Below are 23067 nucleotides of genomic sequence, written 5' to 3' on the forward strand. Positions count from 1 at the left end.
CTTTTTAGGAAAGCTTTACATTTTCCTTGGGTGGTTTTAGGCTACCTTATTTATATATCTAAGCCTTGAGATGATTTTAGGCTATATTCTGCCTCTTTCTCACCTCTTTGATTTCTACATTAAAAGGGCGCAGCCACTAGTAAGGATTAAAGAAACAAAAATATGATTTTAAAATTTAATCAGAAAATCTAGATAAATCAATTCCAAAGATGCTCTAACACAAGATGCTTAATATGAACTTTTCAAAAATCATCCAAGAAATCATTATTATTAAAAAATTAATTGATTTATAAATATTTTTTTCTAGGTATGTTAAGTATTGAATAATATTTTGTTTTGTATGTTAATTGTTGGCCTAAATAAGGATCATGGAAAGAAAACGAAATAGCGGGCTTCGTCGTATTTTCACAGTAGCTTTTCTTCTCTTGCGGGGTCAATTTCCTAACCCTGCGGAGCAATCATTAACATTTACCTAACCTAAAATAATTTATCAAAAGCTATTGTGAAAATACGACGAAACCCGCTATTTCGTTTTCTTTACTAATCCGTAAAAACGTTACATCTTCTCTTTTATCCCTAGCTGTATCCAACTTATTATTATTTTTAGAATATTTTCCTCGTAACAACCCTTATTGTTGGTAGCATAGCTACACTATTAATAAACATAGCGTGTATGTACGTCTGTCTGACATAAATTCACTGTAACTTTATTTTGAATTGGCTGCCAAATAAGGAGAAATAGTCCGACTTTAGAATTTGTCTGAGAAATTAAAAAAAATACATTTTTTCTAAAAATTAATATTGTTGACCTATACTTAATTACTTGAGGACATAGTTATCCTTGTTAAGAGCGAATCTTTTTCGTTTATTTAGACATGTCAGAATTGTCCTATCAATTCTAAACTTTTCATGATGATTTCTAAAACAGCTTTTTCAATATGACTTCGAAACCGATTAATATTCGGTGGATAGAACCGGTTTACAGTCATACTGAAAAATCATATATGGCATCTTATTACTGACAATATTAAGATAAAAATCATAAAATCAATACCAGTTTTGTTAGCCCGGGCCGTTTACCAATCAGGTCTAACAAAACTGTTTTTAATCTTATAATTTTTCATTTTGATATTCACGGAAGGCTGTCTATATTATACGATGTAATGAATCACTATTATGGATGTTGTAATCCTTGTTATTACTACAAATACTCTTGACACATACCAGTCTGGGCGTGGAGAGGTTAAATAAGGCGTTTACTCTGCGTGAATATATAATAATAATAGATTTATTATAATAGATGGACAATACAGACAATATAATAAGTTTACTCTACGTGAATATATAATAATAATAGATTTATTATAATAGATGGACAATACAGACAATATAATAAGTTTACTCTACGTGAATTAATAATAATAATAGATTTATTATAATAGATGGACAATACAGACAATATAATAAGTTTACTCTACGTGAATATATAATAATAATAGATTTATTATAATAGATGGACAATACAGACACAATAATGTGTTTACTCTACGTGAATATATAATAACAATAGATTTATTATAACAGATGGACAATACAGACAATATAATAAGTTTACTCTACGTGAATATATAATAATAATAGATTTATTATAGTAGATGACCTATAATACACAATAATGTGTTTACTCTACGTGAAAATATAATAATAATACATTTATTATAATAGATGACCTATCATACACAATAATCTGTCCTACTTATAAAGGAATCTGTAAAGATTTTGTGTATATATCTAGTCTTATATAATTTAATCTCCTAATAAGATTATTGCAGAATATGAACTATATAAGCTTATTTCTTCTTACGTTAATTTATTTCTATTAATATGTTATTTATTTTACAAATATTTCTAAAGGTTCATTTTCTAAAATGTGCAAAACAAAGAGATCTTAAAAACCTAATATTTTAAAAACATTTAGAATCAGTATTTTGGAGGATATTGACCCTTTTACTTGTCAACAAGTTTAAATTTTAGAAATACTGGGTATATGGTTTAGCTATATAGAAACAAATTGTTTTAAAATGTGTAGATTGTAGCCGCTTTTCTTAAAAAAAATATGTAATATTAGTACTTTTTAAAGAATACTAAAAGAATAAATAACAATAAGTTTAAAGAAACAAAACGTATAGCATGACTTTTCAAAACTTCTCTATGATGATGACAGTTATTGTCTGTTTGTGTGTCATTAACATTTTTCAGCAGCGCAACTTCTATATAACTTCTGGTTTATCTGTCCATCCGTTTTTAAATTTATGCATGTTCAAAATATCTTCTCCCTTTTGCACATATCATGAAGAACAATAAAATTTATTTTGAAAGAGGAGCAACTCTATAATTTCTAAAGTAAGTGTTCACGTTAATTTGACTTGATTCTTGTATATCTTTTTGACATAAATTTCTGTAGGATACAATTATTGGCGTTTCCAAGAACGATAAGACAGAATTTAAAGACGAAGCCATTCAAGTCTCAAAATGAATGTCTACTCTACATTAAGCATTTTGAGTTCTTAACCCTTTTACGACAACATACAATTTTAGAATACTATACAACACTCTTTTCAATGATACTAAAAGTGTTTTGTTGATTTTTGTTCTGATTTGTTGAGCTTCGTTTATTTGGAAGTTGTTATCCTTGTTGAAATATAATTATTAATTATGCAGTTTTAACCAAAATATTTACATTTTGGTTGAAGTAAAGCCCATATTTGGAGGTAAGGGTAATCAGAGCATGTGAAATATAGAGGGCGGGATAAGTATACTTAAAATTAGAATTTAAAGCGAGCTGAAATGTTCAATCGTATATAAAAGTAATAACATGTCTATCTGTGAGTGTGTGTCTGTCGGTTTGCAATGCTAAATTGGTAAGGTTGTACTTTATAGTGAAGTTTTTTGGGAAAGTTTACCCACTCACTTCACGAAAGTTGCCAAAGGGACTTTTAGGTTGACCAAAAGACAATGGTTATAAGATTTTTTAGTCTAGCCTTAAAGTTAGGGTTTCCCAGTTATATGTATATAGGGCTAGGGACATTTATAGGATTTGGCCTCACAGTACTTAAATTACTCTATCCCTCTCACTCCTTCCAACTATTTTGGGATTTATTTTCTGAAAATTTTTCCTGGCCCCTATTATTAAGGGAAGGAAGACCTAATGTAAGCTTTATAATGGTATATAATTTAATATTTAAATATTTTGGTCTTATTGTATTAAGAATTGTTTTCAAAGTACATTATTATACACTTGCGGCTTCTCCCCCTAGAGGCCTCTAGGGGCACTTGATGGCGGGGTAGGGGAAGTCGTCCACCCCCCCCCCACTTTTAATTTCAGTTTTTAAAAGAAAAAGTATAGTTAATTTATTTTTGAGAACGGTGGTACCCTCCTCCAAAAAAGTTAGATACCTTACCATGAACTATGAGAAGCTACCCTGTAAATTAGAACCATATCGATTCAGTGGTTTGAGAGATCCTTCGGTACACTCATATAGACACACATATATCTTGTTACTTTTTAAAATACTAGCAGCTTCGCCCCTAGCCTCTAGGAGCTTTGCCCCAAGAGGTTTAATCAAACCAATTTTTCGTATTTTAGATTTAAAAGAAAATAAAAAAAAAAAGATTTTTTTTTTTGGGGGGGGGGGGTTAGTCGACCCCAATATTTTAATTTTAGTTTTAAAAAGAAGATTTTTTTTTTGGGGGGGGGGCTATTTTTTATTTTTTTTGAAGGGTTGGGGGTGTCCCACCCTCCAAGAAAATAGTTATAAACCATATCGGGACCTATAAGATGCTACCCTGTAAAGGAGAACCCGATCGGTTCAGCGGTTAGCGAGATCTTTCGCTACAAACAAACAAACAGACAGACAAACAAACAGACAGACATACATCGATCTACTTTGTATTATAGATTTTGCCAAAAATACATTTACTTTTAAAGTTGCTGGATTTGTAAGTGCTATAGCTTTTTTATTAGGGGCTAATTTTCTTGAGAGGGTATTAATAACCTAAAATGGTTTAAAAACTTCTCTGGACGTAAGAGGAGTTACATTGTAATAGAGAACCAAATCAGTTTAGTGGTTAGCGAGATCCTTCGGTAATGACAGACTTTTATTCTATACCTATATGAGCGACAACTATTTCAATTTTTCACCTTATGAAATATTTTTGACAGATTTTTTATAAAACGGCTTGCTATATTGCATCAAGATCTATGACAGATCTATATAGGAAATAAACGTCTATAAATGAGCTCGAGTCTTCCAACACTAGAGGATTTAATACTCATATTGCTCCAATAATCCTCAATAAACTCTCATTGATCAAAGCGAAAAGACCTTTATTCTATTTGTTTATGGAATAAATTAAGTTTTTCACTTCATGTTGCTATTTGAATTACATTGAAGTATTTAATCTTAATTTAAGAAACAAAAAATATACGTTCATAATATAGTAAATTTAAGAAAACTCTGTTTTAAAAGAATTCGATTGTGGCGACACTTCCTTTGTGTTCAAATATCAAAACTAAAATTTTAATCATATTAACCCTTTGGTGATGGTAATGTGAAAAAATATAATTGAAAAAAATCTTTTTAAAATCAATTAAATTTTAAATATTTACTTCTTTCTTTTAGATAGTAATTGGGGGGGGGGGGGAGGGGGGGGGAGGAAAATTGAAATAGATAAATAGATATGTACTTATAGAAAACTAGCCAATAGCGAGATAGTTTTATCGAGCCAACTCTAGTATAAGAATATTAGATTGTATGTCCGTCTGATTTGTATAGCTTTGCTTTTATAGATGTTGCTATACTAGTTTTATTCTGTTAAAAATTTTTTAATTATTTTGCCTGTTTTTGTTTGACTTAAAAGGTTTAGAACTCATTTTTCGGTTGTTTGAATATAGCGGCCAAACAAAATAAGACAAGCAAATTCTGGGAGGCAGGGGACATTGGACTGTAAATCATAATGATATCCAAAGTTTGAATAACACGTTCTCTCATTCGTTGGCTTAATTTTTTATATTATTTTAGTTAGTTAAATCTAGCACTGTCCAAACTTTTTTCACCATTTGCTTTGATCTATTGAAAGAGATAATTTTGTTTAACATAATTTGGAATATACTCCAATATATCGTCTATTGTCTTATCCCCTAAGATCCCTGGGCTAAACAATCGAAGACAAGCAAATCTAATCTGACTGTCCAAATATGTACATTGTATAATTTTGTGTTCTTACCCCTTTTTTCGGGGGAGGGGGGGGGGGTTATAAAAAGAGAGTGGATAATTTATTCCAGACGGACCCGAAAATGCAGGGAAAGGCAACATGACGATATCTAATCTTCCTTAAATGTAAGAGAATTAGGTATTTTAAGATGAGAGTATCTCTATAAGTATTCGCTTCCCTTACTGTCTCTCTGATTTTCTCTCTTGCCCCTTTTTCTAGCCTATAACTGATACACCCACATACATTCATTCAGCTACTTCGTGCCTGAAAACTTTGATACCCCCACCATTTTATTTTTAATCTTTGAAAATAAGGAGGCGCGATGTTTTTTTCCCAATGCGTAAACCCTGCAGAATGCTTAATAATGAGTGGTTATCCAGTACATTACCTAACCTGATTTATAGTAATCAGGTTATTTATGATGTACAAGGTACTTTGTGTGAAAACGCCGCTAATGGATAGAAAATATTTGAATTTATCCAATATTGTTCAATCACTGTGTTCCTGAGATGGACTCAATCTTCTTTTATTCTGTCAGGGATTATAGTATCTATAATACAAAGTAGAACGATGTCTGTCTGTCCGTCTGTCCGTCCCTTAAGATCTCGGTAACCACTGAACCGATCAGATTTTACTCTTCAGGGTATATACCTATTGGTCCTGTGGTGGTTTTAAGCTACTTTCTTGGGGGGGTGGGACACCCCCAACCCCCAAAAACAAAAAAATCCCCCCCCCCATTTTTTATTTTTTTTTATTTTTTATTTTTTTTTTGCTGAAGATTTCCTTGGTCCTTTATGTTTTGTAGAAGATTTCCTTGGTTCTTTAAGTTTTGTAGATTTTTTCCTTGGTCCTTTAACGAATTTCGCCTTAATTTTTTTATCAACTCTTGGGGCAAAGCCCCTAGAGGCTAGGGGCGAAGCCGCTAGTATTTAATATATTAAGAGCAATTTGTTTCAAATATATTTCCTTTCGATAAACCCAAAAAAGTTTTTATTATCCTTGAGTATTTATAATCATGTTTAGCTACAATTCATTTTTGTATAATATTCTTGAAGTTTAAATCGTAGCTGGCTAAAAGAACGACACGGGGGCATCCCCTCATCTTACCATTAAGTGAGTCCAATGTAAGCAACTTAAATTGACGATAATTTTTCCCTGTCATAATATCCCCATATATTCTATATCCATTATTGCAATCCAAAGGTTTAATTTTCATAATTTTAAGTAATACGATGTCTCTCTGTTTGTTCGTTCAATTCTTTTTTTAATGTAGAAATATGATGTCTCATCCCTTCTGCCTGTAGGAGCCACTATTTTTATTGCCATTTTGACCATGAATTAAAATTACATAATGTTTTTCTCAATGCATTTAGATCAAGATCTTATTTCATTACATTTATACAATAGATGTAGAATATACGTGAATATTATGACAGGGGAAAAATTGTCTTCAATTTAGGTTGCAATTTTCCCTCGTATTTATTGGTCGGGCCGTTTATCCGGCAGTATTGAAGGGGATGGGGAGATCGATATTTTAGCCCGCTATAGAGTTCATTTTATCATAGAACATGAAAATCTGGTGTACGATCCAAGTAATAATAAATCCATTTATACTCTGTACACATTTGGATGGGTAGCTACTTCACAATTTTAAGGTTTCATTGTTATTTTTTTCGCTAAAACGAAAATACAATTTCATTTTAAATATTTTTAAATTCGGATGAAATAAAGTTTTTTTTGGAGTGCTATAAAAAGAAATTTTATGTATTTTTATCTTACATTTACTTTTAAAATCAAAAGATTAAAATTATCCGGGATAGTCAACCGACAATAAATTGTTGTACAAACCCAATGACGGTAAACAAAAATATCGATTATAAGTATAAAAGTTTGGATACTGAAGGTTTGTGCAACCCTATATAAGATCTGATAAAAGTACCCAAGATTTTAAAAGCCAAAGAATGAGATATCGTGTTTATTTACAATATTTAGATACTATGATAATTTACAGTAAACTGTCCCATCCCTTCATAATGATTATGAATTTCCAAGCTTTGCTTCTAATTGATAAATTCATCCTTGTTTCAAATGTGCTTCTGTAAATTTGTAATATAATATTTAGGTTAGGCAGTTCAGTGAATTTTAAAAATTATTCATTGTTCCTTCTAAAGGGAAATCAAGGATGACAATATCCACAATATCCCATCTTTCCAAAAGCGAAGCTTTTCTATAATTAGGGTAGGGCTTTCCGAACGCCTATGCATCTGTTCGTATGGAACGGATAGCTCTAAATGTTGAATGATAATTCCTGTAACATATAGGTACGACTCTGAAAGCGTGGCAACTCTATAATTGTTACCATAAAGCCTATACGCCCATTTAAATGCATTAATTGGCTGGTTTATCAAAAAAAAAGCGAAACGACTCTGGTTAAATATAATGTCTATTTTGAAAAATCAATTGTTACTTTTTTCTTCAAAACAGATGTCCTTTTCTTTCTTTGGCATAGTTTTGTGATATTCATTAAAATGTTAAGATAAGAACTGAAGATTCTACACTTACGGGGTAGGGGAGAGGGGGGAGGCTGTCATTGAGCAACACTACTAGACGGGCACAGTGAAATAATTTCATATAGGGAGTGGACATAGAACTGTAAATTACACTAGAATCCAAAGTTGTTTTATAACAATGTTATCGTATTCGTTGGCTTAAAAACTTTGGATACTTTAGTTTTTTAAGTTTTAATTTGTTGGTTCCCAATTATTAGTTTCCAATTGTTTTCAACCAATAATTTTGATTTACAAAAGGTGTAATTAAAAGCAAAGCTTTTGTATAATTAGGGTCGGTCCGTCCGTCCGTAACGGATAGCTTTTTTCGTTAATTTAGGCATGTTAGACTTGTCCTATTGATTTCAAACTTTGCATGGTGATTCCTGTAGTAGTAAGGTAAGTTTCGAAAGCGTAGCAACTCTATAATCATTACCAGAATGTCCGTACGTCCATTTTAAACATGTTGATTTTTTTTACTTTTTTAACAGCAAATTTTTATGTGATCTAATAATCCGATTGATCTGATTTTTGGTATACTGATATCTAGAACAACAAAGTACAATATTATTAGCAAAGCAACTCTATGTTTAAGTCCTAAAAATGTAAGTATGCTTCGACTCTTATACATTTATATTCTGATTATTCAGTTCTGACACTATACAAGTTTTAATGTCCGTTTGTCCTACCATTTCAGTGCTTCGCTTTTATGGATGTTGTCATCCTTGTTTAGCATATAAATATTGGGAATGTTTATCAATTTACCCTCCAGTGTCTTATCCCTTCAGGTCTCGAAATAATTTAGAGATTTTTAGAAATGTTATATTATTGTAATTATATTTTCATTACTTAAAATATATGAAACATCTTGACGAGGTTGAATCCTAATAAAATTTTAAAGTTTTTAAATTGTTTGCTTAATTTTTAAAACTATGTATAGAGACAAAGATGACAACATCCATAGGTAGCAAATCCAAGTAGATACTAATTAGTCATAGAAATTGCAGGTATCTAAAAGGATATTATAATGGACGAAAAATTGCTGTGAACTGCATCAACTCCTTCTATCTCCTTCAGTTAAAACGTAATGGCTGGACAGACAAACCAAATACTGAAGAATAGGAAATCTAATTTTAGAATTGCTTCGCTACTAAAAAATGCGACTGAAAGATGGGAGTGGCACATGACTATGACTTCACCAATTAACAAAAATATTTTCAAAATTAAATCTTGTCTACAAAAGAGCAGGAATCTTAAGGGATGTGACAATAGACGATAAATTTATATACATCCCAATGATGATACACAAAATTACTCCTTCTATAAATTTCAATTAGTGGTTGAAACGTATGTACATTTAACTTAATAAACTTATCAATCAAAATCAATCAAAAGTTCCCAAAGATATCAAGCCAATGAATAAGAAAACACTACAATAAATTAACTTCGGGGACTAGTATAATAAACAGCTCAATATCCCCTCCTTCCCTGATAAAAGAGACAGATTAAAGAGGATAAAAGACATAAAGAAAAATAGAGATGTATAAAGAAGGGATTGAGTAAAAAAGTAGTTAGCCAAGAGAATTTATGCAATAGACAAAAATTAGAAACGGGAATGGAAAATAAACAAATACAATTTTTAAGCATGAAGAATATTCAAATCTTGACATTTCTTAGTCGCATGCAAAGTAGAAAAGTTTTAAATCTGTAGCTTAAGGTTTAGATAACAATTATTTGCTAAGAAGCATTTTTTCAGGAAATAAAACACAAACTCCCATAGGGCATAAATTTATTTCATTTGGAATAGATAAAAGTTTTTACTGTCTTAAATAGGTATTTTTTGGTGACATATAACTAGCAGTTCAAGAGTATACGCAAGATTAAAGAGTACAAGAGAAAATAACAAAGTAATTCCGCTACTAAACGATGAAATAATGTTTTAAATCTTTTGGTTTTGTACATATTAGTAAATAAACAAATTAAAAACATGTAAAACTTAAAAAAAAACTTATGTACAAAATATCTACTGTATTAAAAAAGACCATGGATTAGCCACTAAACCTTTTTTTGTTGATGCTGTAATAATTTTGAATTTTTAGAGCACAATCAATGGATGCAGAATATATGTACATGGATATTATGACAGGAGAAAAATTGTCGTCAATTTAGGTAACAATATCCCATCGAATTTATTGGTATGGCTGTTTATCCAGTAGAAGAGAATGGGAAGGGGGATGGAAGATATCGTTATTTTAGCCCCCTACAGAGTTTACTTTATTATAGAACATGAAAATCTGGTGTAAGATCCAAGTAATAATAATTCCGTTGCACAATCCAATTCATATTGTTACTCAATAATTTCTAGAAATCTTGTTGTACACAAACGTTTTCAAATAAACCCAATGAGAATCCTAATACTAATGGGAGGGAAAGGACATTAGACTGTAAATTACACTGGTACCAAAAGTTTTATCAACACATTTTCTCATTCGTTAGCTTCAGGTACTTTTAATAAATTTGGATTGATATGTATAAACCTTTAGTGTCAAAACTTTTTCCTCAATAATTTGATAGCAATTTTTTTGTTTATCAACCCTTTGGATATCCATTGACAATACAAGGAAAAACGCACAGCACATCTGCTTGTTGTCAGGAATATGAAAGGTTCGAATCTCGGCCCGCGTAATAATTACATACTTAACAAAGTGTTTCTACTGCTGCTATTTCAGGTACTCAACACGAATAGTTGTCTAAAGTAGTCGCTAAACATTGCCATGCACAGTTAGGACTTTCAGACATAGGTCGTAAATAAGTGTGTTGATTGTCTGGAGGGTGTTTAACCATATAGTTATAAACATTATTAAGCAAGATTAGGTCCAGAGATACACCAAAATAAGATCTTGTTGTGTATCCCCTTTTATAGGCTATCCCTTACATTACACGTTTAATTAGCATTGTCCTATCACCCCCCCCCCCCCCACCTCTAAAAATGATAGAATTTGAATGATAACCTATTCATATTTAATCATTTTTATACCATTAAGAAATATTTTTCATATTTTGAATTCATTTTTCATTGTTAATTATGCATCTGGGGTCAAATACGGGTGAGAAGAGCGAAGATTATCTATAATTTGCTGGTATTTTAAAACTCCTACTAGTCGCTTGTTATCACCATTCAAGCATTTGAAAATTAATCTTTATTACCTAGTGGATCTTACACCAGATTATCATATACTCTAATAAGTGAAAATTGTAGCTGGGTTTCTATCCCCTCCTCTCATACTGGATAAACAAACTGACCAATAAATGATGTCTATGTTAGCAACCCAAATTGAAGGCAACTTTTCCCTGTCATAATATCCACGTATATTCTATTCATTTCTTTATTATACTTGTAATTAAGGCTCGTTATTCTTTTGAAGAGGAAGGTTGCAGAGAAATAAAAAAAACCACAAAGATCTGAATTTAATCCTTTATGAGCTTGATGCTTCATCAATTGAGTTCTATGAGTTCTAAATTTTACATGGAATGGTTTTAGGCTACTCTATCTAAAAAATTTAATCTTATTTATATAGAGGATTTAAGGCTACAGCTGCCTCTCCTTTCTAATAGAGAACACTTGGATGCAAGGGGCGCAGTTGTTTGTTTATATTAATTGGCCTAGAATCTCAATATCTATGTGTTTGTTATGAATAAATTTGTTCTTGTTTGACCCTTAACACTGTGTAGCCAAAAGCTTAGTGCAAAGTAGAGCAACAAAAAATTTTGCCCAAGTTTGGACTTAAAGGATATATAGATTCTTAACATTTTTCATGATTTTTTAGGTAAAACAATATTTAAAGATTAAAATATTTCTTCTTTTTACAAAACTAGCAGGTCTTGTTAGATAAATTATTAACTATACATATTTTTTTTAAACACAAAAAGCATGATGAAAATAAGACACCTCTTTTTGTCTTTATGATACCATCTCCTAATGTGGGTTTAATGCAGGTGTCAACACTTGAAGGTGGTGTTTTTCCCGCTGGCAAAATCCTGTGCACGCCACTGTATCCCTTATATCTATGGTGGGACAATGCGCGGGCAAAGTCATGAAAAATGGCCCAGTGGATAACTTTGCAAATTTTGGCATCTTCAAGTTGGGCTACGAAAAAACCAAGGTGTAAATAAATCTCTCAGGAAGCCAGGTGACATTAAACTGTAAATTAAACCCACTGCGGTCCCTAATTCGATGACTAACAAGTATTTGCATTGAATCCTGATTTGTTGTACTACAGCATAGCAGTGCCCAAACCTTTCAATCAACAATTATAAAATTAGAATATACAAAATTTATAATTTTGTATATAGTTATATAAATATATAAAGTTATATAAAATTCGTCCATTGTCTTGTCCCCTAAGATCCCTTGATGAATAGCATAATAAAATAGCTGAAATTTATATTCATTGTATTTCGTAACACAACCTTTTAGAATTAAAAGAAACCATCATTTTTCAGTTGGCTTAAAGTTAAATAAAAATGGTCCAGTTACAACATGACATAAGTATGCACCTTTTAATAGATCGTATATGTTTTATATACATTTGACCATTTATGTTTGCTTTGGAAGATTTTTCAGATTTGAAACATTTGAATTCGCAATGAAAATAAAAGTTTTTTTACACTTGATATTTATTTAACCTTAAGCTGCTTCATACGATTCAACCCCATAATAATTTTATCCTTCGTAATTTAACTATTTTACGCTGACTTATTATATGAAACATAATGATCTTTAGAACCCAAATATGTACACTTTCTAGCTAATAATGTGGTCGGATTGTTCCTACACGTTGTTACTATTGGTTTGATTAAACGATTGCTAATCTAGACATTTTATAGTTCATGGTCTTACATAACACACAAAATGTAAATAAACATTTAAAAACTTTATTAAATCTTACAAAATACACAAAATTACCTTTTTTGGTAGATTACAATTAGTGGTTGAAACCTCAACCTAAAGAATCAAATTTTTTAAAGTTGTAAAGTAAACGAATTAGAAACCGTTATTATAAAACTTTGTGGACTAGTGTAACAAACAACCCATTGTCCCCTTCCTCCCTGTGTATACTTTGTCAATTTTTATATTTAAGAAGCCACTGTGAGAAAACGAACATAAAGTAACCAATGAAAATAAAAGAAAAATGCTCATAAAATCTTTTAATAGATTACGTGCTTGTACTGTAGACGTTTTTTGAACATTTTAGAAAAAGAAGCTTTTATACAAAAACGTTAGTGTGTCGTTAATGGCAAGATCTATTGAATGAAATGTTAACATATTAGACATAAAGATTTGTAAAAAAATCATGTATAGGACTTTATTGACTTTAAATTGTAAATTTTACCTAGCCGTCCTAGGAATCAGCTTATAAAAATAAAACTGATAAGATAATTATATTATAAAGAAATTGACGTTAAAATAGGTAAAATTAGGTAAAATACCAACATGTTTTGGAAAGTTTTGCTTGTCAAGAATTTCATTAATATAGTAAATTTTATTATTTTAGTGTTGAAGGTAATTAAAAATTAATTGTTTAATTAACCACTAAGAAATAGTTAAGAAGTATTATATGATGTATTAGTGCGTGTGGTAAAATTAAGTTTTAACTAAATTATGCAAGGATCTTAAGGGATAAGACATTTGACGATGAATTGATGTAAATCCCCAATGATACAAACCCTTCTGTAAATTTAAGTTATTGGTTAAAAAGTTTAGGCACTACATTTTTATACCAATCAATTAAGATTGAATAAAAATGTCTGATGCTTCTTAGTCATCATATGAGATAACGTATTTTAAGCCAATTAATTTGATAAAAAAAACTTGTGTAATTGTATAGTTTAAAGCCCATTGTTCCCTCCCTCCTTGTTTAATTAAATTAATTTTAGTTTAATTTTAAATTTTTTTAGAAAAATTCAATATGATAAATTTTTAAAACTATCTTAAAGTCTGTTTAGAACGATAATAGTTATTTATCGCATCGCATTATAGACAGCTTTTCACAGTTATTGATATAAAAAGTTATAACATTAATTTTATGATTTTTATTTCAATATTCGTGGAAAATTGTAATACGATGCCATACAATATTTTTTAGTATTGCTGAGAACCAGTCCTTATCCAGCGGATATTAATCGGTTTCGAAGCCATTCTGGAATTATAATTTCTCATTATCTTAAAGATAAATTTAAAATTACTTTTTTTTCTATCAATTATGTGTAAGATAACTGTTAAAAATAAATATGTATAGACGAGAAGAAGCGACGTACATAATATTATGATAATGATTATTTATGGTAGGCTTTTATGCTAGCAAAAAAAAAGCCTTTTTTTCGAGCTTAAAAAAGTATATAATTATATAGGGAAAGTTATCCAAGGGGGGAGAGGGGATTGGACTTCACTTTTATTAAATCTTGATCCGTTGGTTCAAACTATCAGTGTCTAAACTTTTCTACCAATAATTCTTTTATATATCAGGGATAATTTTGTCATTGGGATTTTAAACCATTTTAATGTTCATTTCTTATTCCTTAAGATCTATGAAGTTATCAGAAAAACAATTGGACACTGCTGGTTTGTACTACCCAATCAAAATTTGATGAAATTTTGGAAATTTATTAATAACGACTATACAGTTAGGGAGTTGAATCCATTTTTATAGAAGCAGAAATATAATCTATGATTATGGTTTGGACCCTCTAAAACTGTAATCTACCTTTCCACTTTCCCCTCTCTTGGTGAAGATATCTTCAACGGCGATACGATTTTTGAAATGTAAGATTCTACTTTCCCTTCTCTTGGTGAAGATATCTTCAACGCCGATACGATTTTTGAAATGTAAGATTCCACTTTCCCCTCTCTTGGTGAAGATATCTTATCGGTGAAGATATCAAAAATCGTATCGGCGTTGAAGATATCTTCACCAAGAGAGGGGAAAGTGGAAGGGTAGATTACAGTTTTAGAGGGTCCAAACCATAATCATAGATTATATTTCTGCTTCTATAAAAATGGATTCAACTCCCTAACTGTATAGTCGTTATTAATAAATTTCCAAAATTTCATCAAATTTTGATTGGGTAGTACAAACCAGCAGTGTCCAATTGTTTTTCTGATAACTTCATAGATCTTAAGGAATAAGAAATGAACATTAAAATGGTTTAAAATCCCAATGACAAAATTATCCCTGATATATAAAAGAATTATTGGTAGAAAAGTTTAGACACTGATAGTTTGAACCAACGGATCAAGATTTAATAAAAGTGAAGTCCAATCCCCTCTCCCCCCTTGGATAACTTTCCCTATATAATTATATACTTTTTTAAGCTCGAAAAAAAGGCTTTTTTTTTGCTATATGTCATTAAAAAAACCTTTAATTGTTCGAATGGAGTTACTAGTCATAAGAAGCAGCGTATAGTGACTTATAAAAGATGACGTCATACAATAAAAATGACCAATAATATGTCAATATACATTGTAAATGACCAATGGTATAATGTATACTGGCCTAACATTGGTAACTTATATTGTATGACCTCATTTTGTATTAGGCTCTATAGGCTTCTTCTAGTCATAATATGTTGCTATGATAACAGCAATATTTTGTTAAACTGAAATGACACCTTATATATAGTTAGTGTTACGACATATGTATAAATTAGCGGTCATACACATACCAAAGATGTTATTTTCCGGGAGGAAGGGGACATTGGCTAGACATTTCTTGGGGAGTCTTGTTTGATTTATGATTGGACTTTACAAAGCAACAGTGGCTAACCTTTTCCTTCAATAACATATATTACATTCATATCATAATTGGGGTGAACTATTAATTTATCATTCATTGTCATATCCCTTAAAGTCCCTGAACTTTTAAAATAGCTCATTTATTATGAGACGGCTAATGCTTATTATTTTGTTGTTTGGGTTTAAAAAGCAAAGCTGAATAATTAGTTAGTGTGGAAAAGTACATTCTTATAAAAAGTAATAGGATGTCTTTACCGAATGAATTAGAACATCTGTCCTTTTTAGAACATGTTTATTGGGTATCATTTTTTATCAGAGGTTTTCCTTATATTGCATTTGGACCACAAAGCAACTTTAAAAAAAACTATTACAATAGTCTAAAAGTCTTTAATTACAACTAAAACGATACTTAATATTTCTATGTTTTTTCCATTCCAGGTATGTTTTCTTTAACACTTCATTAATAATAAAAAAGGACAGTTTTGTTTCTGGTCAGAATTTGTGTTTTGGACCAGGAATAGATATAAACAATAAGTGGAATAATTCTAAAATAATATTTGGGAAGTGGGAGGGGGCAGATGTAGAGGTCTTCAATTCTATTATGTGTTGCCCCCAACGACAGCTGAAATTACGTAAAGGGTTCGTGATTTTTTTGAATTAATTTCGTTGTTGGTATAAGCTGGCAGATATACTCTTACTCGTAGAGAAGCTTTGCATCCAAAAAGTATTTTAAGAAACATTTAAAATGAAATTTTGATGAATAATGAACTATATGTACCTTTTATACTTTTGACATAGCGGCTTTTTAAAATGTAAGACTTATTATTAGCAAGGATGACAATATCGATAAGTAGCGAAGCACCAAAAATTATGGATTGCTAACAGTCAGGGTGAGTTGTAGAGAAATTGTTCAATAGAGGGGTAAAAAGAAAGAAACACGGATGAATGGAATATTAGAAAACAACGAAATTTTTTATTATGTTAACCTCATTGTGATACAATCGGACAGCCAGACAGACAGACTGACGGAGAGAGCATCATCGCTGGTAAAACGCTAGCGTGTGGCCAAAATTTAAAACATATACTTATTATACACACCTCTTTTAATTGCTATGTAAGACTAAATAGTTTTTACAGCCAAGAAGAAAAATTAATGTGTTGAGAATAATATGCGTTAAGGGCAACTTCATTAGTTGGTTTTGTATTGTTTTAAAACAAGAGGCGTCGCCTTTAGACTCTAAGGGATTTGCTTTAAGAGGTTGATAGGTTATCTTCTCTAGATTTTGATAAAATTTGGATACTGCTTATTAGAATCAAACAATAAAATTTTTATAAAAATACCCAAAGTTTAAAGCCAACGGATAAGAATTCCTGTTTATAAAAGTTTGGATACCTGAATACTATACAATCCAATATTCCCTTCTTCCCAGAAATTTATCCCTTTTGCTTCTAAAAATATATTACGATACCTTCATAAATATCGTCAAAGTCTTTTTTTTATAAAAATTTAAATATAAAACTAATAGACAAACATACAACGAATTACGGATCATATGAAGGAAATGAAGTCATTCCTAAAAAGGACAGACATTCCCTTCCAAAAAGGACAGAAATCATCTTCCTTTTTCTCAGATATCTCAAATATGGACAAAAATCACTCTCCTTGTTCTCACATATCTGAAAAAGAGGATAAAAATCACCTTCCTAAATCTCACTTATTAAGATAGTGGACAGAAATTACCTTCCTTACTGAGAATTTGTAAGAAAAAGGAAAGTAAATAGCCTTCCTATACCCAAGGAAGGGAATTTCTGTCCTTTTTAGGAATGACTTCATTTTCTTCATATGATCCCGAATTACTTTGTATTAAAACTAGAAAGATTGGGGACCTAGTTTAAAATAGTTTATAAAACTAGCAGTGTCCAAACTTTTAACCAATAATTTTGTTAGTCATCATTGAGGATGTTCATAAAATTACCTCCATTGTCTTATCCCGTAAGGCATCTGGCTTATTGGTAATTTATCCAGTTTTGTTTTTAAACTAAAAAGAATATTTTTAATACAAAACAGACAGACAACCAAATACTTTGTATCAAAGAAAAAAAAGATACGATAAGAAATTTCTGTATTTCATTAATTTTCCATAATGATTAATACGCCATTAGCACCGCTAATTTTTATCACATTAAAATCAATTTTCAAACATCTTCTCTTGATAACAAAAGAATGGAAAAACAAGGATAACAACATCAATTAAAAGCGAAGATTTGATTTCATTAAATAGCTTGAAGTGCTGGAAAGTGTCATGTGTGACGTCACAAAAATACGTCTAAAACAGGGATGAGAGGAGAGGTGGGAAAGGAAACCCCTAAAAAGAGATGGATTTAGACGTATTTTTAGACGTTACACATGACACTTTTCAGCGTTTCTAATAACTTTAATACAGGGATATTTTATATCGTCATACCAAAAATTTGAAACTTGATTATAGAGTCGCTTCGTTTATTGCCTAATACCACTACATACATTGTTTCTGATGGTTCTAGGAATCAGCAAAGTAATTGGACATACAAAATAATTGTCAAAATATGTTTTTTAATCAACTTGTTTAAAACGTGCTATTTTGGTATAGTGTTTTAAATTGTACCTACACGTTCGAAGTGACGGACCAACCTTAATTCTAGAAAAGGTTTGCTTTTTTAAAAAAAGATGGGCGAAGAAGAAAAAAGTTTTACGGCTCACAGTTAGATTATTTTCAGGATAGAAGGATAAGTAAATGGGTTTAAAATTGGTACTTTAAATTTTGCTCTACTTATGTTGCTACAAGAAATAATTGTCTTATAATTGCTTGCATCGTGTGTTTTTTTAAAGGGGGAGGGGGGGGGGGGTGGATATGTTTTATGCTGTTTGTACATTTAATGACAAATTTTAAGACGCATTTTTTATATTTTCTGTAGATACATTTTTCTCGAGTTTTTCAAAACAAATTTAAAAGTTTTCCTTAATGTTAAAGTAACTTTTAGAGAGATTTTTTAGTGGTTATTCGTCTTTGTACTTTTTTTTTATATGTTTACAGTTTTGGGTTTTGGACTACTGAGTATCTGTCACTGCATATTTACCCAATCCTTGATCCATATTCTGTGTAACATGGCCATTAGACGAATCATTAGCATGTTAATTCATTTCGGATAAAAGATAGGTGTTCTTCTATTCTTAAGAGAAAAAAAATGTTTTATCTCCATTGCAACTCTATGTACCTCCCTATTAATGACAAACAATATTGCTAGTTTGGTACCAATCAATCAAGATTGAATTAAACTTACTCTACCAGTATAATTTACATTGCAATATCCTATCCCTAACTGGAAGATACAGTTAACTACAATATAAAAAAATAAACTTTTTTGTCTTTAGCTTATTAAATGCTGGTCCGAATTAGTTGTATTTTTCGGATAGCTTAATTAATGTCTTGGGGTAGTTTTCAATTATTTTCTTCTACTAGGGGTTAGGGGCGATGCAACTACAATGTTTATTATACAAGAGTGCGCTACTGAAAATATTTGTTGTTTTAAAGGTTAACCCAAAAGATGAGTAAAGGTGTGAGAGGTGTAAGAAAGAAAGAAAGAAAGAAAGAAAGAGATAGGAGTTAAGTATATGGTTTGATAGGTCATACGGCCAGACACCTTTTTAAGTAGCAAGACTACTCTACATTAAAATGCTGTCCGTTCTTTTATATTTGAATTATTTGAAACATTTTAAAATCTTAATGAATGATGGCGAAAAGCATATTTTTGTAGAAAATAAGTTATATCCTATGCAGTTTCATGCATAGGAATAGAAACCCTCACTTAATTTTTAATCTATTTCAAATTAAGAGAGTTGCGGGTGGCTTGACAGGAACTTTGAGGTAAAGCACCAGATTCTCTCGTTTTTACTCTAAAACTTTTTTTAAATGTCGTGGCTACATTGATTTAAGAAAATTTATAGTATTATAAAATTAATATATTTAAGCATAAGATTCAACTTTGGACAACGTTTACCTTGTTTCATTATCGCCAAAACTACGTTTACATACATTGTAAATAATATTTTCTTCATTTTTCAATTATCATTCCTTCTTAAAAATAATTTTAACAAAACATAGATGATATGGTTTTTTTTCTAAATGAGCACGTGTCTGCAACTTTTTTACTCTTGGGTTTAACATTATCAATGTTTTTTTTTTGTTGGCAGTGGAAACATTAAGATTTTTAGCGATACCCATGAAGATTAGGTTTTCATGTTTTCACGCAACGATATATTAGATCTCTAGAATAGCCTTATGGATAATGATATACAACTAACGTACAAGATGAGTTATAAAGTAGCTTTGACATAAAAAGGCATACATTTTGTATTTACTACTTATAAATAATTCAGGAAGGGATGGGACATTGGACTGTCATAACAAGTTTTATAACAAGCATGTACTTCATTCGAAGGCTGTTTAAAGGACTTTCTTCAATATTGATTTGTTAGTTTATTCAAACCTAGTAGCGTCCAAACTTTTTTTTATTCTACAGAAGGAGTAATTTTGTTTATAATCCTTATTGGTGGTGTATATAAGCTTATCCTTCTTCGTCTTATCCCCAAAGCTCCCTGAATATATAATAAGATAGACATAGTATCAACTACTAATATATAATTTAATTCGTCATGATAAAACCTCTCTGTATAAATACATATTTAATTTAATCAAATTCTAAAAAGCGTTCTTCATATGCTGCTTAGTTTTCATTAGCTATTTTCATGTGGGGGAAACTAGGGACACCTTGAGGGCGTAGAGGGGCTTGTCAATGTCGACCCATTAACTTTGATTTTCATTTTTAAAAGAAAAAGTAAAAAGAAAATTTCTGAGGTTTTGTCTGCAAGCGCGATATTTCAAAGCAGGATGATAAGCACCCTTTTCCAAAATGGTTAAAACCTTTCCAGCACGTTGAAGATTTATTTAATTTTTTAAACCTTCATAAAAATTTAGTATAAAGGACTATTTAACTATTTATTGATTAAATTATTAGTTTCAATCACAAATTATTTTATTGGAACGTAAAAACACTTTTAAGAACTATAGACAAAAAGTTATTTTCATTCAATTTAAAACAAAAGACATTATTAAATTTATTCCATATATATATGTAGATAGAAATTACATAGTGACTTTATTATAAATTATCTTTAAGTGAAGTGCCCCTTTCAAATCAGGGGTAGGATACGATATATTGGATAGGCTTTTTTTGAGTAACGTCTTCCTGTTTGTTTGGCCCCTCACAGGGACATTTACCATAGCACTGGATTTGTTGATTTGCACACCTTGCCGCGCAGGGATTGCCATAGTCACAACCGTCAAACGTACATACAGGGTTGAACTCCCTGGTACAGACACACCCTCCTCGAGGACAACGAAAACAAGGACATGGACCTAAAACAAATGAAAAGTATTATTAAAAATTATAAAACGTCTGTCTGTACGTTAAATTTTTCTGTTTATTTAGGAAAAAAAAATTCGGTCCTTTTTTTATGTCACGTGACAAATGTAATGCAAAACTAAATATAGGCTAACACACAGTCGAACGAACTAGATATAAATAGAGAAGATAAACTAACAAAATCAAAGAAAAGTCGACGGCAGCAAGCCCATTGACGAAACGCCATGAATTTGGATTCTTAAAACTTTTGATTTCATCTGGCGGCTATTTCTTAAATTTTTGTCGATTTCTCTGGGGAGGGTGGTGGTACCTTCCACCAAAATAATTATAAACCTTTCCGGGACCTATGAGAAGCTACCCTGTTATGGAGAACCCGATCGATTCAGCAGACAAACATACAGAAAAAAATACAAACAAACAAACAGACATCCTGTTACTTTATTATAAGGAATTCACTTTACACTTACTAAAGCAATCGATCTGCTGACCAGCATCTAGAGCGTCATAACAGTTTTCATAAGTCTGTCCGTTTTGTCCACATACCTGGCCCACTATATATCCATATGTGCACATTTCTGATGACTAAAAGTAAATGTTTATGGATGGAAGATTGAAATTAATATGAAATATTTACAATTTTTAAATTCATTAAGCTCACCTAACACTAAACCTTTTATATTGCCTAAAAACAAGAACGACATTAACTGTAAGTGACACGTCACATTCCATCGAGTCTTATGTTAGCAACCTAATTTGGCGACAAAAATACACAAAAATGTCCACGTATCCATTACCTCAGCATACTCTATATTGTGACAAACGTAAAGACGTACCAAATTTTTAAAATTATATTTGCTTATTAATAAAAAGCTATAAATAAATCTTACCCAATCAATCGAATAACATAATTCACAACTGAATGCAAAAACACACAAGACTATGATTTTATTCATTTTGAAGTTTTGCTTTACTTAATTAATGATCAGAGGTGGACAACTCGTAATAAACTAACTATATGTATCAACGGTTTTTGTATTATATTGGTTAGGAAACTACAAGATTTTATCAAAAGTCCAAATTGCACCTTTTTTACCCCATTTATTGATTTTCAGAATTTCCATAGTGTTTTTCTGTTACAGTTAACATATGAAATGGAAAAAAATGTATTATCGTTTTTTTTGAGGAAATAAACAGTTAAAAAAATAATGCCAGACTGAGCTGAAAATTGAAGTCCTTAAAGTCCAGCCGTTTTCGAGATACTTTAAACTTACTGATATTTAGTAAAGAGGATTATATATTTAAACCTAAATATCTATTCATTATGCTTTTATCAATGAAATTTATATTTTACAAAAAATTCTTCTTAGAAATTTCCTTATCTAATACGCAACATAAACTTTTTTTTTAATATATGTGCAATCACTTCCACAATATATTACCAGGCAACGCTCCTAGAGGATTCTAGGACACTTGAGGTGATGGTGGAAGGTGCGGAGGGGAATAGATACCCTCATTTTTAATTTTAGAAAGAAATAGTAGAAAGAAGAAAAATTTGAAGGGGGTATTTTTTCTTGGGGCAATTTCTCTTGGAAGAGTGGTGGTACCCTCTCCAAAAAAGGTATAAACTTTTCCAGGACCCATGAGAAGCAACATTGTAAAGGATAACCATTGGCCCAGCAGTTAACGAGATTCTTTGGTACAAAAACGGACATCCTATCCTATTACATTAATTAGTAAGCGTTTTTTGTCTGTCCCGAAGGATCTCGCTAACCGCTGAATCGATATTGTTCTCCTTTACAGTGAAGCTTCTCATAGGTCCTGGGAAGGTTTTAAACTATTTTTGGGGAGGGTGTCTAAACCCCCTCCCCCCCCCAATTTTTTTTTGAAACACAAATTTAAAATGGGATGGAGTCGACTTTTCCCCCTCCTACCTTAAGTACCCCTAGAGGCTTCTAGGGGCGTAGCCGCTTGTTACTCATATATAATAAAATA

At 31.0% G+C, this 23067-nt stretch overlaps 1 long non-coding RNA gene across 1 annotated transcript; it reads right to left on the minus strand.

The window, feature by feature from the left end:
* Positions 1–20711: 20711 nt before the first annotated feature.
* LOC145326119 (uncharacterized) lies at positions 20712–22150 on the minus strand. The gene is made up of 3 exons (XR_013881754.1): positions 21963–22150; positions 21543–21657; positions 20712–21068 (listed from the first exon to the last, which is right to left on the minus strand). It is a non-coding gene; the product is annotated as an uncharacterized LOC145326119 (long non-coding RNA).
* Between the last annotated feature and the right edge of the window lie 917 nt (positions 22151–23067).

This window comes from Acartia tonsa, chromosome 8, assembly GCF_053477335.1.
Source record: "Acartia tonsa isolate MP-2025a chromosome 8, ASM5347733v1, whole genome shotgun sequence".
Taxonomy (NCBI): domain Eukaryota; kingdom Metazoa; phylum Arthropoda; class Copepoda; order Calanoida; family Acartiidae; genus Acartia; species Acartia tonsa.